This window comes from Tiliqua scincoides, chromosome 4 (genome assembly GCF_035046505.1).
Source record: "Tiliqua scincoides isolate rTilSci1 chromosome 4, rTilSci1.hap2, whole genome shotgun sequence".
NCBI lineage: Eukaryota > Metazoa > Chordata > Lepidosauria > Squamata > Scincidae > Tiliqua > Tiliqua scincoides.
The window spans coordinates 111,600,921-111,612,959 of NC_089824.1; positions in this window are offsets into that span (position 1 = coordinate 111,600,921).

The following is a 12,039-nucleotide window of genomic DNA, read 5'->3' on the forward strand; positions in this document are numbered from 1 at the left end:
TCCTGCAGTGGCGGGGGGGGGGCAGTAACAGAGGCCTGCTCGGGATAAGGGAAAGTTAGTTCCCTTACCTTTGGGCCGCACTGCAGCTGCATTGATGCTGGAAAGTTAGGATTGGGCTGTTAGTCTTGAAAGGAGGGTGAAAACTCCATTGAATGTGTTTTCCAACACAAAAGCCAGGATTGCTACTGCATCTGGCAGCAATGGATAGGGGACTTTGCATGGTAGCCATAAAGCCAACAAATGGTCATGATTTTTGGTCACAGGCCAGGGTTGAATTTGAGTAACAATATTGCTTTTCCTTCCCTCTCTCTTTGCCTTATTATTCGACACAGGTAAAAGCAATGTGGCCTTGTGCCCACGTATCTAATACATGGTTGTCATGTTTCATTAGACATTCTGAGGAAACTTAGACCTCCTCAGGGCCTTTCCACTTAACCCAGACAGTGTGCTTCCTGTCAGAGGCAAATTACACAGCTCACAGTGCCTCCTTCCAGGCTCCATCAAAACACTATCATCTATTATCCATATGCAGAACACATGCTGTGTCAGCTCAAATCTAACGGCACGTCTCAGCTTTGTTTTTTTAATTTACTGCAATGTATGAAATGTACTGGAAATATTGGAAACACCAAGGCTACTCATTGTGACAAGTGTTATGTAGCCAGTGGGAAAAATGCGGGCAAATTGATGGCAAGCCTCAAATGAGGTGTCACCTTGAAGCCAAAGCAAATGGGAAGGGACAAATTAGAAATCACCTTAGGGGCAAATAAACCATGGGCACAGTCAAAATGTGGCCCAAAGAGTTCCGAAGCAGAAGGACTAGATGTGTTTGCAGAGTGATTTACAAAATAAGGGACTTTGTCACATGAGCTGCAATTAAATTTGTGAAGCCAAGTCAGGCTCTTTGAACTCTGGACCCAGCTACATGCACCATAATTCCATGAGTAGTCATTTTCAGTCATTTGTTTTGCTATGTAAACTGCTTTATGATATTTTTTGTTGAAAAGCTATATATTATACATTACTATATAGTAATAATAATGAAGCATGCCTTTGGAACTGCAACAGAAGGCATCTATCTCCGACCAGATCAGATGGAAAACTCTTCAACCTCTCCAGACTGAGAGCAAAGTCCAAAGTCCAAAGTCCAGCCGAAATATCTGCTTGACTTCCTCTTTGCCGATGATGCAGCTGTCACCGCCCACTCTGCCAAAGATCTCCAGATGCTCATGAACTGTTTTAGCAAGGCCTGCCAAGACTTTGAACTGACAATCAGCCTGAGGAAAACACAGGTCATGGTTCAGGATGTGGACTCACCTCCCTACATTGCAATCTCTGCACATGAACTGGAGGTTGTCCATGACTTTGTGTACCCTGGCTCAATGATCTCCGACACTCTTTCTCTCGATACCAAGCTAAACAAACGCATCGGTAAAGGAGCTGCCACATTTTCCAGACTCACAAAGAGAGTATGGTCCAACAAGAAGCTGACAGAACATGCCAAGATCCAGGTCTACAGAGCATGTTTCTTGAGTACACTTCTGTACTGCAGTGAGTCATGGACTCTTCACACATGACAGAAGCTGAAAGTTTTCCACATGCGCTGCCTCCGACGCATCCTCAGTATCACCTGGCAGGACAAAGTTCCAAACAACGCAGGTCTGGAACTAGCTGGAATCCCCAGCATGTATACACTGCTGAAACAGAGGCGCCTGCATTGGCTTGGTCATGTCGTGAGAATGGGCAATGGCCGGATCCCAAAGGGTCTCCTCTATGGTGAACTTGTGCAGGGAAAGCGCCCTACAGCTGCAATACAAGGATATCTGCAAGAGGGATCTGAAGGCCTTAGGATTGGACCTCAACAGATGGGAAACCTTGGTCTCTGAGCGTCCCACTTTGAGGCTGTGTAGCATGGCCTCTCCCAGTTTGAAGAGACACTTGGCCAACAGACTGAGGCAAAGAGGCAAAGAAGGAAGGCCCATAGCCAGGGAGACAGACCAGGGACAGACTGCACTTGCTCCCAGTGTGGAAGGGATTGTCACTCCCGAATTGGCCTTTTCAGCCACACTAGACACTGTTCCAGAACCACCACTCAGAGCGCAATACCATAGTCTTTCAAGACTGAAGGTTGCCAACAACAACAACAATAACAACAACAATAATTAAATGTGATTGTAAGGCATACAAGAGGTCACACAGTCCAATCCTATATAACCCTCTCCCCCGCCAATGCAGCTACATCATTGGAGCATGCAGTGTATTCTGTGGGGGATGGGGAACGGTCATGGAGGAAACATCAACCCAATGCGTGGCATCAGTGAAAAAGGCAAATTCAGGGGTAATTAGGAAAGAGGTGGGGAAAAAACGGAATTTCTTACCTGGGAATTCCTGTTCTGGGAAGAGGAAGGAGGCATTCTTGAACCTTTGGGATTGCCCCTCCTACTACAAGGAGGCAGGGCCAAATCATATGGCGTAGTCTTGACCAGAATGGAGAAGAAAAGAAAAAAAGCTGAGAAGAGCTCAGCAAAATGTGGCCATGTTTCTGGAGAGGCAGAGCCAGTCTAGGGTCATAAAACCCTCCCACGAGGAGGAGACTGCCTCATATAATTTGGTCCTGTCTCATGATAGTGGGAAAGGCAATCCCAAAGGGTCAAGAATGCCCCCATTCCTCTACCAGAGAATAAGACTTCTAATATTACAATACCCTCATAAAAATCCAAGTGTTGAGCCAAAAATATAAGTGGTTGTCACACTTATATTCTAAAACTGGAAATTATAAGCTGTCACACTTATATTCTAAAGATATTCTAAAGCTGGAAATAATGCAAAGGAACGCAGCCAAAATGAACAGAGGGCTGGAGCCAGTTGTGTAACTGCCATAAGCCAGGACGGGGCAAAAGCCCCAGGAGCTGGCCACTGGGACCCTGTGGAAGCCTCTCTGAGTCTCCCGACGGGAGCGGAAACGGTGCTTCTGGTTTGCCAGAAGCACAGTTTATAGCACCGGGGAACCTCATAGAGGTTTCCCCGGTGCGGGAGGATGTTGCGTGAGGCTCCATGAACCTCTGGTGAGTGGGGGTGTGTGGATTTCTGTGCAGGGCAGGTGGCAATAGCCCGTGGGGGGGCGCCATCGCAGAGCTTTGCCCCGGGCGCAGGGCTGCAGAGGTCAGTGGCTGACTGGAACACCTTCCTTATGAACACCTTCCTCACATGTTTCGGGCTTTGTCACTTGGAAATGGTGATAGGGTGTATGGAGACTAATAAAATAATGCTTCCAATGAAACTCATTGGCGGGAAATATAGGACAGACATTCTTCATGCAGTGTATAATTGGTCTGTTGAATTGGTTGCCTCAAAGTGTGATGCTTGGATAGCTTGAAAAGAGGATTAGACAAAGTCATGGAGGACAGGTCTATCAATGGCTCCAAGTCATGATGGCTACGTACTACCTCCAGGTTCAGCCTCAATCTGCCTCTGAATACCAATTGCAAGGGAGCAACTATGGGAGAGAAGTTTACCTTTTTTCTCCTACTTGTGGACTTCTCAGAGACAGCTGTTGGGCTACTCTGGAAAGCAGGATGCTGAACAAAGTGGGCTTTGGCCTGACACAGTAGGACTTTGCTCATATTCTTAGGGCACAATCCAAATGTGCCCTTGGACTGATGCAAGTTCCTTGCACTGGCCCGGGACTATTGCAAACGCGCTGTAAGGCATGTTTGTACAAACTTGTGAAGAGGCCAGCACAAGGACGCGCGCTGGCCTCCCCGTGCTGATGTAGGCCCTGAACCCTGGGCTCTTTCCAGGCTGACATAGGGGTCTGGGAGGGGAGGGGGCGTTTTGGGGCAGCAGGTGGTTCTGTGGGTGGGTGGCGGGGAAGTAGGGGGCAGGTCAGGATCTGGCATTAATGCTGGATCCTAGCCCTGTTCCCATGCGCTGCCTCCGGCGCATTCTCGGCATCACCTGGCAGGACAAAGTCCCTAACAACACAGTCCTGGAACATGCTGGAATCCCTAGCATGTATGCACTTCTGAAACATTGCCTCGGTCATGTTGTGAGAATGGATGATGGCCGGATCCCAAAGGATCTCCTCTATGGAGAACTCATGCAAGGAAAGCGCCCTACAGGTAGACCACAGCTGCGATACAAGGACATCTGCAAGAGGGATCTGAAGGCCTTAGGGATGGACCTCAACAAGTGGGAAACCCTGGCCTCTGAGCGGCCCGCTTGGAGGCAGGCTGTGCAGCATGGCCTTTCCCAGTTTGAAGAGACACTTGGCCAACAGTCTGAGGCTAAGAGGCAAAGAAGGAAGGCCCATAGCCAGGGAGACAGACCAGGGACAGACTGCACTTGCTCCCGGTGTGGAAGGGATTGTCACTCCCGGATTGGCCTTTTCAGCCACACGACGCTGTGCCAGAACCACCTTTCAGAGCACGATACCATAGTCTTTCGAGACTGAAGGTTGCCAATACAAGCCCTGTTCCCAAGTCGCCTGGGGCAGTGCTGGGCTGCTTGGATTTGCACCACCTCTTTAGGTGGCGCAGATCTGAGTAAACCCATTGGGGCTGCTGCAGCGCGACATGGGGTAAAAGGAATTATTTCCCCTTGCCTCGGGCTGAGCCACAGCCAGTCTGACACTTGTGCTGGATACAGCGCAGGCCTGCTGGCCAGCCTGTTCCAACACAAGTTAGGATTGTTCTGTTATTATCTTAAAAGAAACGCTAACAAGTTATAAAAAAGAGCAATTTTTTGGCACTGACAAAAAGATTCATGAAAACATTGATAGGTTTTGGTCCAACGCTGGCAGGTGATAACGTTTGAAATTCTGCAAATGATCCTATATGGGAGCTATAGATGACAAGGAAATGCTCGTTTGGCTGTCACCTGCGTTAGCTGCCAGGGAAGCTGCTTGTTCACACTCCTTGCTCTCTACTCACACTATGAGGAGCTCACATAATGAAAATAAAGTACGGTGCATTCATTTGACATTCATTGGAAAGTATGCTACTCCTGCTACATTTTAAATTCCGATGCCACTGCCTTCCCCCAGAGGATCTTTGTTTACTTCACATTGGCAACCTCATAGCTGCTGCTCCTACAACCTTGCCCTGGGCAGCTAGAACACTGGGCCTCCTGTGGTGTGGGAACTGGTGCAAAAGTGCTCCTTGTGCCTACCATAGGATCACTGTAGGGCCATGTGCTCCCCTTGGGCAGAAGCATCACCTTGCTCTCAGTAACTGTTAATCCACAGGAGTAATTTCCCCCCACAAGTTGCTGTAAAATGCCTCTTTCATCTTCTGTTGAAACAGCAGCACAAAAGACATGGAGGGGGAGAGAGTGGGGGAGCACAGAGAGAAAATAAATGGTATTCCTACTGCAGAGACTTCATTTGATAAATAATGTATGTAGAGTTTGTGGTAATAACAGCTCTTTTCCAAATCAGCTGGTTAGGGTATGCTTTGACACAAACAGTGTATATTCCTCACAGGGCAGTTAATGATTGGAGTTGTATCATGTGTTATGAATGGTAAAAGCAGGCTGTTAACATTCTTGGTTGTGCTAGATAGGTTAATCTAGCTTTTTGCCTGTGATGGGAGCAGAAATGTGTGGAAGCAAAGAGGAAGAAATCCCCCCTCTCCTCCCTCTTCCCAATATTGAAACTTCGGGTCAGGAGATCACCCAGTCAAGGCTGGTCAGCAGTAGGTGCAGGGGTTCAGCCAAAAGAAAGCACCTTGTTAACTTGTGGAATTTCCAGAGATGTAGTGATGTTCTGTTAGCATAGAGATGGCTTTTAAGAAAGGTTTGACAAATTCATGGAGGAAAGGACCAGTGCTTTTTTTGTTAAAAAAAAAAAAAAAAAGGTGCAGGAACTCACAACTTGTTAATCTTTTATTTATTTATTTACTTATTTATTTTTAAACTGAAATTTGAGGAGTTTTGCAGCCTCAACTGGCCCCCCTTTTGGCAACTGGCAACCAACCTTTATATTTTGCAGCCATGGAGCACCTCCCCTCCTAAAAAAAATAATTTCTTCCTCATAGGGATTTGAACCCCCACAGACCAGCACTTTAACAATTGAGCCATAGGAATTCTTAGACTCAAAGTGTTTGGAACTAATACTTGAGGTGCTGATGGCCACCAGCTGGGCTCAAGACCTTATATATTAGTTCTGAGCACTTTGACTACAGGCTTTCCTATAGCCCAATGGAGAGAGTGCTGGGCTGTGGAGCATGAGGTCAGAGGTTTGAATCCCTCCCTAGCCCGCAGTTTAAAAAAAAAGGTGGAGCACAAGGTCAGAGCTGGGGCTGCCAAAAAAAAAAGGTGGAGCACAAGGTCAGAGCTGGGGGTGCCAAAAAAAAAGAGGTGGAGCATGAGGTCAGAGGTTCGAATCCCTCCTGCAGTGAAAGGGGGAAAAAAGGTGCCCGAACGCCGTTCCGGTGCGTTCTATTACAAAAAAAAGCCCTGGAAAGGACTATCAACGTCACTAGTCAAGTTAGACTATTCACTAAAAGACCCCTTATATTCATGTTCACAGTGTACTTCTGATTCCCAGAAGAAACAACAGACAAATTCCACTTCTGAACTTTCTGGGGCACCTAGGCAGCTGTTGTTAGAGACACAGTGCTGGAAGAGATGACTGGGTTTGCTCCAGGAAGACAATATCTGGGTTATGAGTCTGAAGGAGGAACGCAATTCCTGGAAGAATAGCATAGGGTGTGAAGATTATACAGCAGTGTGGGTTTATGGCGTGGAGGCATTAGGGTCATCCTACGTTATGAAGACAATGTTATCTATTAACTCATCTGCAAAGAGAAAACATGGGGGGGGGGGCTTCCCAAATATGGGAATAAATATCTGCAAACAATTCTGCTTATCATTCTGGGAAAGTATTGGCCATGGCATGCAGCAGATGTCAGCAACTAGGCTCAGAACTAGAGGGGATCCATTTTCTAAAACCTCTGCCACTTCCCCAAATCCTTGACTAAGAAAAATCTGCTTTCAGTTTTTGACAAATGCCAGAACACTCTGAGGCTCTAACTGCATGTGAAGTGGAGTTTCATGATTTTTTTTCCTCTTTGTTTGCAAAGCCTGGGGCAGGCTGTGTCTAAATGGAAAAAGGGCAAGCTGGGAGAAGCTTCCTCTCTGCTTATTTTTCAGCACAGAATCACTACCCCCACTTCTGTTTTCTCAGAAACTTGGTGGTGGTGAAGAAACAGAAGTTGCAATTAGCAACTTGGGGCAACTGATTTTTGTTAGGAAAATGGCATAGGAGCAACTCCATCCCTACCTATTGCAGTCCCAACCTGGACCCTCTCAAACCTTTTTGTTAAACAGAAAGTGCCAAGCACACTTTTGAGCAATATCTTTAACATACCGTGTCTTTGGCCTTAAGACATTTTGCAGAATTTCCATGGATGTTCAAGATTATGGTGTGGATTATTTCTATGGATTTCCATGGATATTCAAGATTATTATACACCCACTGGCGTAGCTAGAGGGGGGCAGTGCACAAAATTTTGCAGGGAGCCTCACCGCAGCCTGCAAGCGGCTTGTCCCCCTCCCCTTTGGAGCCATGTGGGCGGGGGGGGGGGAACGGAGGTGAATGGCTCCCAAGGGGAGGGGGAGGAGCCACTTGCAGGCTGTGGTGAGGCTCCCTGCAAAACTTAGTATGCCGCCCCTCCTCTAGCTACGCCAGTGCCCTCACCTGTAGCTCTTTCATTTCTTTCTGCTCTCACTTATTATCTCCACCCTGCCTTTTACCTCTTTCGCCTTCCCAATTTTGACTTCTTTCTGCACACTTTTTTATTTCTAGTGTTTTGCTCTGTCATCTACCCCAATTTCCAAGTTTGCCAGGATGTCATGTTTCCTGTCAGGAAAGTTCTTGCCCAATTATAGTGGAAGGGTTCTGCTCCTGGTTGCTAAGTGCTGAGACTGCATGATGGGAACATAAGTGTGTTCAAAAGCCAGACGTCACAGCTCCTCACAATCACTTCTGCTCTTCACCACTTGGAAAAGTTTGGTGCAATCTGCAAACTTAGCCACCTCACTGCTCAACCCTGTCTCCAGGTCATTTATGAAGAGGCTGAAGAGCACCGGTCCCAGGACAGATCCTTGGGGCACACTGCTTTTCACTTCTCTCCATTGTGAAAATTGCTCATTGACACCCACTCTCTGTTTCCTGGTCTTCAACCAGTTCTCAATCCATGAGAGGACCTGCCCTCTAAAACTGTGGAGTTTTTTCAGTAGCCTTTGGTGAGGGACCGTGTCGAACGCCTTCTGAAAGTCCAGATATATAATGTCCATGGGTTCTCCCACATCCACATGCCTGTTGACCTTTTCAAAGAATTCTATAAGATTCGTGAGGCAAAATGTACCCTTACATAAGCCATGCTGATTCTCCCTCAGCAAGGCTTGTTTGTCTATGTGTTTTGAGATTTTATCTTTGATGAGGCATTTCACCATCTTACCTGGTATAATGTTAGGGTGACTGGTCTATAGTTTCCCAGGTCCTCCCTCCTTCCTTTTTTAAAAATCGGTATGACATTTGCTATCGTCCAATCCTCTGGCACCATGGCCATTTTGAGGGACAAGTTGCATATTTTAGTCAAGAGATCAGCAACTTCATTCTTCAATTCCTTAATAACTATTGGGTGGATGCCATCAGGGCCCGCTGACTTATTGATCTTTAATTTATCAATGAGGTCTGAAACATCTTCTCTTCTAACCTCTATCTGACTTAATTCCTTGGTCAGGAGGGGCCGTTCGGGCAGTAGTATCTGCCCAAGGTCTTCCGCCATGAAGACAAATGCAAAGAACTCATTTAATTTCTGCCATCTCTCCTTTTATCTCCCCTTTCCCTCCTTCACCATCCAGAGGGCCAACTGCTTCTCTGGTGAGTTTTCTGCTTCTAACATATTTGAAGAAGCTTTTATTATTCCCCTTAATGTTGCATGCCATGTGTTCCTCATAGTCTCTCTTGGCCTCCTGTATCACTTTCTTACATTTCTTTTGCCACAGTTTATGTTCCTTTTTATTCTCCTCATTAGGGCAACACTTCCATTTACAGAAGGAAGCTTTCTTGCCCTTTAAGGCCTCTCTAACTTGGCTCAACAAATCTAAATACTTTTGTTATGCATTACAAACTAGAAAGGAGCATTGCAAAACTTCAATAGGTTGGAATCTCATGATGCTCTCTTGCCACTGGTTCCTCATTCCAAATAACCCCAGGCCACTTTCTCTCTGTGGCGTTGCAAACACACATTTAGAAGTTGCAGGAAGAGAAAGGAGCTTGGGAGGGAGTGAAATGTGGTGGGTAGGAAAACAGTTAAGCATCCTTCATCTCAACTCCAGTTCTCCTGTCTACCCACCCAAGTGGTTTTCTAAGAATGACAGGATTTTGATACATGCATTTCCATGTACTGTTTCATTAGGCCAGTGAAACAGGTACTTCTTGAAGCCCTGGGATTCAAAAGGTACTTCTTGAAGCCCTGGGATTCTCCAAGACCCCTTCAGGGGTTCCATGAGCACACCATAAGTGGCTGCCATCTGCCTCTGGCTCAGTTTGCTTGTCTGTCCCTCCTGTCTCCCCTGTTCATGATTCTCCTTCCTCATTCCCCTCCTGTTCTGGCTTTTTGCCAGTATTTGGCATTGGTGCAGCACTGTGCCACTCCGTGTATGAACAGGTGCTTTGGGACTCCCTGAGACTCCATACATGAGTCAGAGGGGCTCCCTGAGATTCCTTAGGTGTGTAAACGGCTCCACAGACCAAAACGTTTGAGAACTACTGCATTAGGGTTTTAGCTGTCCATGAGCATGAATCTGTATCATGCATTAAAGCAGAAAATCTCAGGAGGAATTAAAACTATCTTCTGAACAAAGCCAGCCTCTCTGTTAAGAACTAAAGAACTGCTGCTATCCTGAAGATAACCAAGATTCTCCCCCGCCCCCCCCCCCCCCACACACATAAATCCCCTGTAGCTGGAGATAGTTCAGCAAAATTGAAAATACAGGAACAATTCCCCTGTACAATTTGAACTAAAATGACCTTAATCAAGCAATGCTTCAGGGAATGTCCTTAAATAATTTTTTATCACAACTTCAGAGCTTTCAGCATTGAAGCAACTGGGTGAAAAATATCTTTGTTCAAGCTAGCCTTGAGGAAAAAGACTTTGGTCAACCTATCTCCCAGAGCAATGGATAAACTGCAGTCATCCATCAGTGTTTCATAGTGCTTTGTAACAATTAGGACCAAGCTCAACCCTTTATTATCTGCCCTCCAGATCCTTACTTGGTAAAGTCCACAGCAGTGTCCCAGCTCACACACTCTGAGGATCTGAGTCAGGAGTCATTACTTTGGATACTTATGATTTGATGCTGGAAGCAAACACATGTATTGAGGAACGTGATCTCGAGGATAAGAATCACCAATTCTGTCTAGAAAGTTGAAGTCACCCTATCATTAAACAAGATACAGGTGGCTGTGTCAGGTGTGACTTTTGAGTGCCAAAAGGCAGTACACACTGTGGTGTACATTCCAGTGGGAAATTCTTCTGAGCAAGCCTCACTGGAACAAGGGGCTGTATCTTGTGACCCTTGTCTTGAGCTCAGAGTCTGACCCTGAGGAGTGAGGAATGGTTGGGTCAGGAGGACCAATCCCAGCCCCTGGCCTTACGCCACCAGCCTGGATCCTAGGCCTGAGTTTGCAAAGCAAAAGATTCCATAACTAGAGATCCTGGAACCAGCACAAATCCTGAGCCTGAACCAGAGGTAGAGCTGTACATCAGTGCTGGCAATAAGCCAGAAACAATATAACAATGCTACAGAGGAGCACAAGACTCCACACTTGATGGCTGTCCCTTTAAAACTCTTGGCTCAGGGGCAGAGCCTATGGGCGCAATCCTAACCCCTTATGTCAGTGCTTTCCAGCCAATGGGACGTGTGCTGCATCCTGAAGTTGGGTGTGACTTATGGAGGCCTCCTCAAAGTAAGGGAATGTTTGTTCCCTTCCCTCAGAGCTGCTTTGCCTTTATGTCAGTGCTGGAAAATACTGACATAAGGGGTTAGGATTGTGCCCTATGAGAGATAATCTAAGCCTGGATGTATTTAAGACATCATTCTTTATCTGGTGCTTATTGGACCAAATTACTCACTCAGAGCTTGCCAGAGTTCTGCAGCCTAGGCTCTAAATCGTTGGCTTGGGGGACAGGGCAGGACACTGTAGCTCAGTGGTAGTGTGCATACTCTGCATGTGGAGCATCCCACAGCTTCATTCCAAGAAATGAATCTTTTTCACACTTAGGCTTAGATTATTATTTATTTACTTAAAACTTTCCCCTCTTGTTGGGAGGCACCAAAGGCAAGTTACAATACACAAAATAAAAAACACAACTTCATAAAAATGACCAGTTTTTCAACACATGAAAAGAGCTGCTGTTACTCCTCACTTCATGGTATGGATGTGTGTCTTTTGCTAGATCAAATCATCCCCTGATTTCCCACGGTTTGAAGAATGTGTTCAAGAAACCATCAGATAAAACCCATCTGCTGCCCATTTTAAAAGTATTGAGAAGCAATCTTAGGATTGTCAGACAAGGAGGCTTATTTCTGTTCCCGCCATAGTGTCAGTAACATGGGAGGAGGGAAACTATAGCCATAGCTGGCACAGAGAGAAAGAGGAATTTAAAGCATAATTTAACATGTAGCTCGAGTCTTTAAGCCACAGATTAAAATACATTATAGGATCTAGTCCCAATGTTTCACTTTCAACTGTGGAAAGCACCTTCAGGTGTTGTAAAGAATTCTTTACGACCTTTAAAAAAAAAATTCTGTTTTTTGCACCGCACTCTGCCGGCCATTCTGCATCCAACCGTGTATGGCATGATGGGGTAGCTCCTAACACCATGTTGTTAGTGCGTCCTCCCCCCAGAACACGTCACCCCCCCCGGCGCGTCACCCGGTGCGGCCCGCACCCCCTAGCGAATCCAGTGGGCAGGATCATGTCCTTATTACATTTTAACCCCACACTTCCTCCATGGAGTTTAGGGT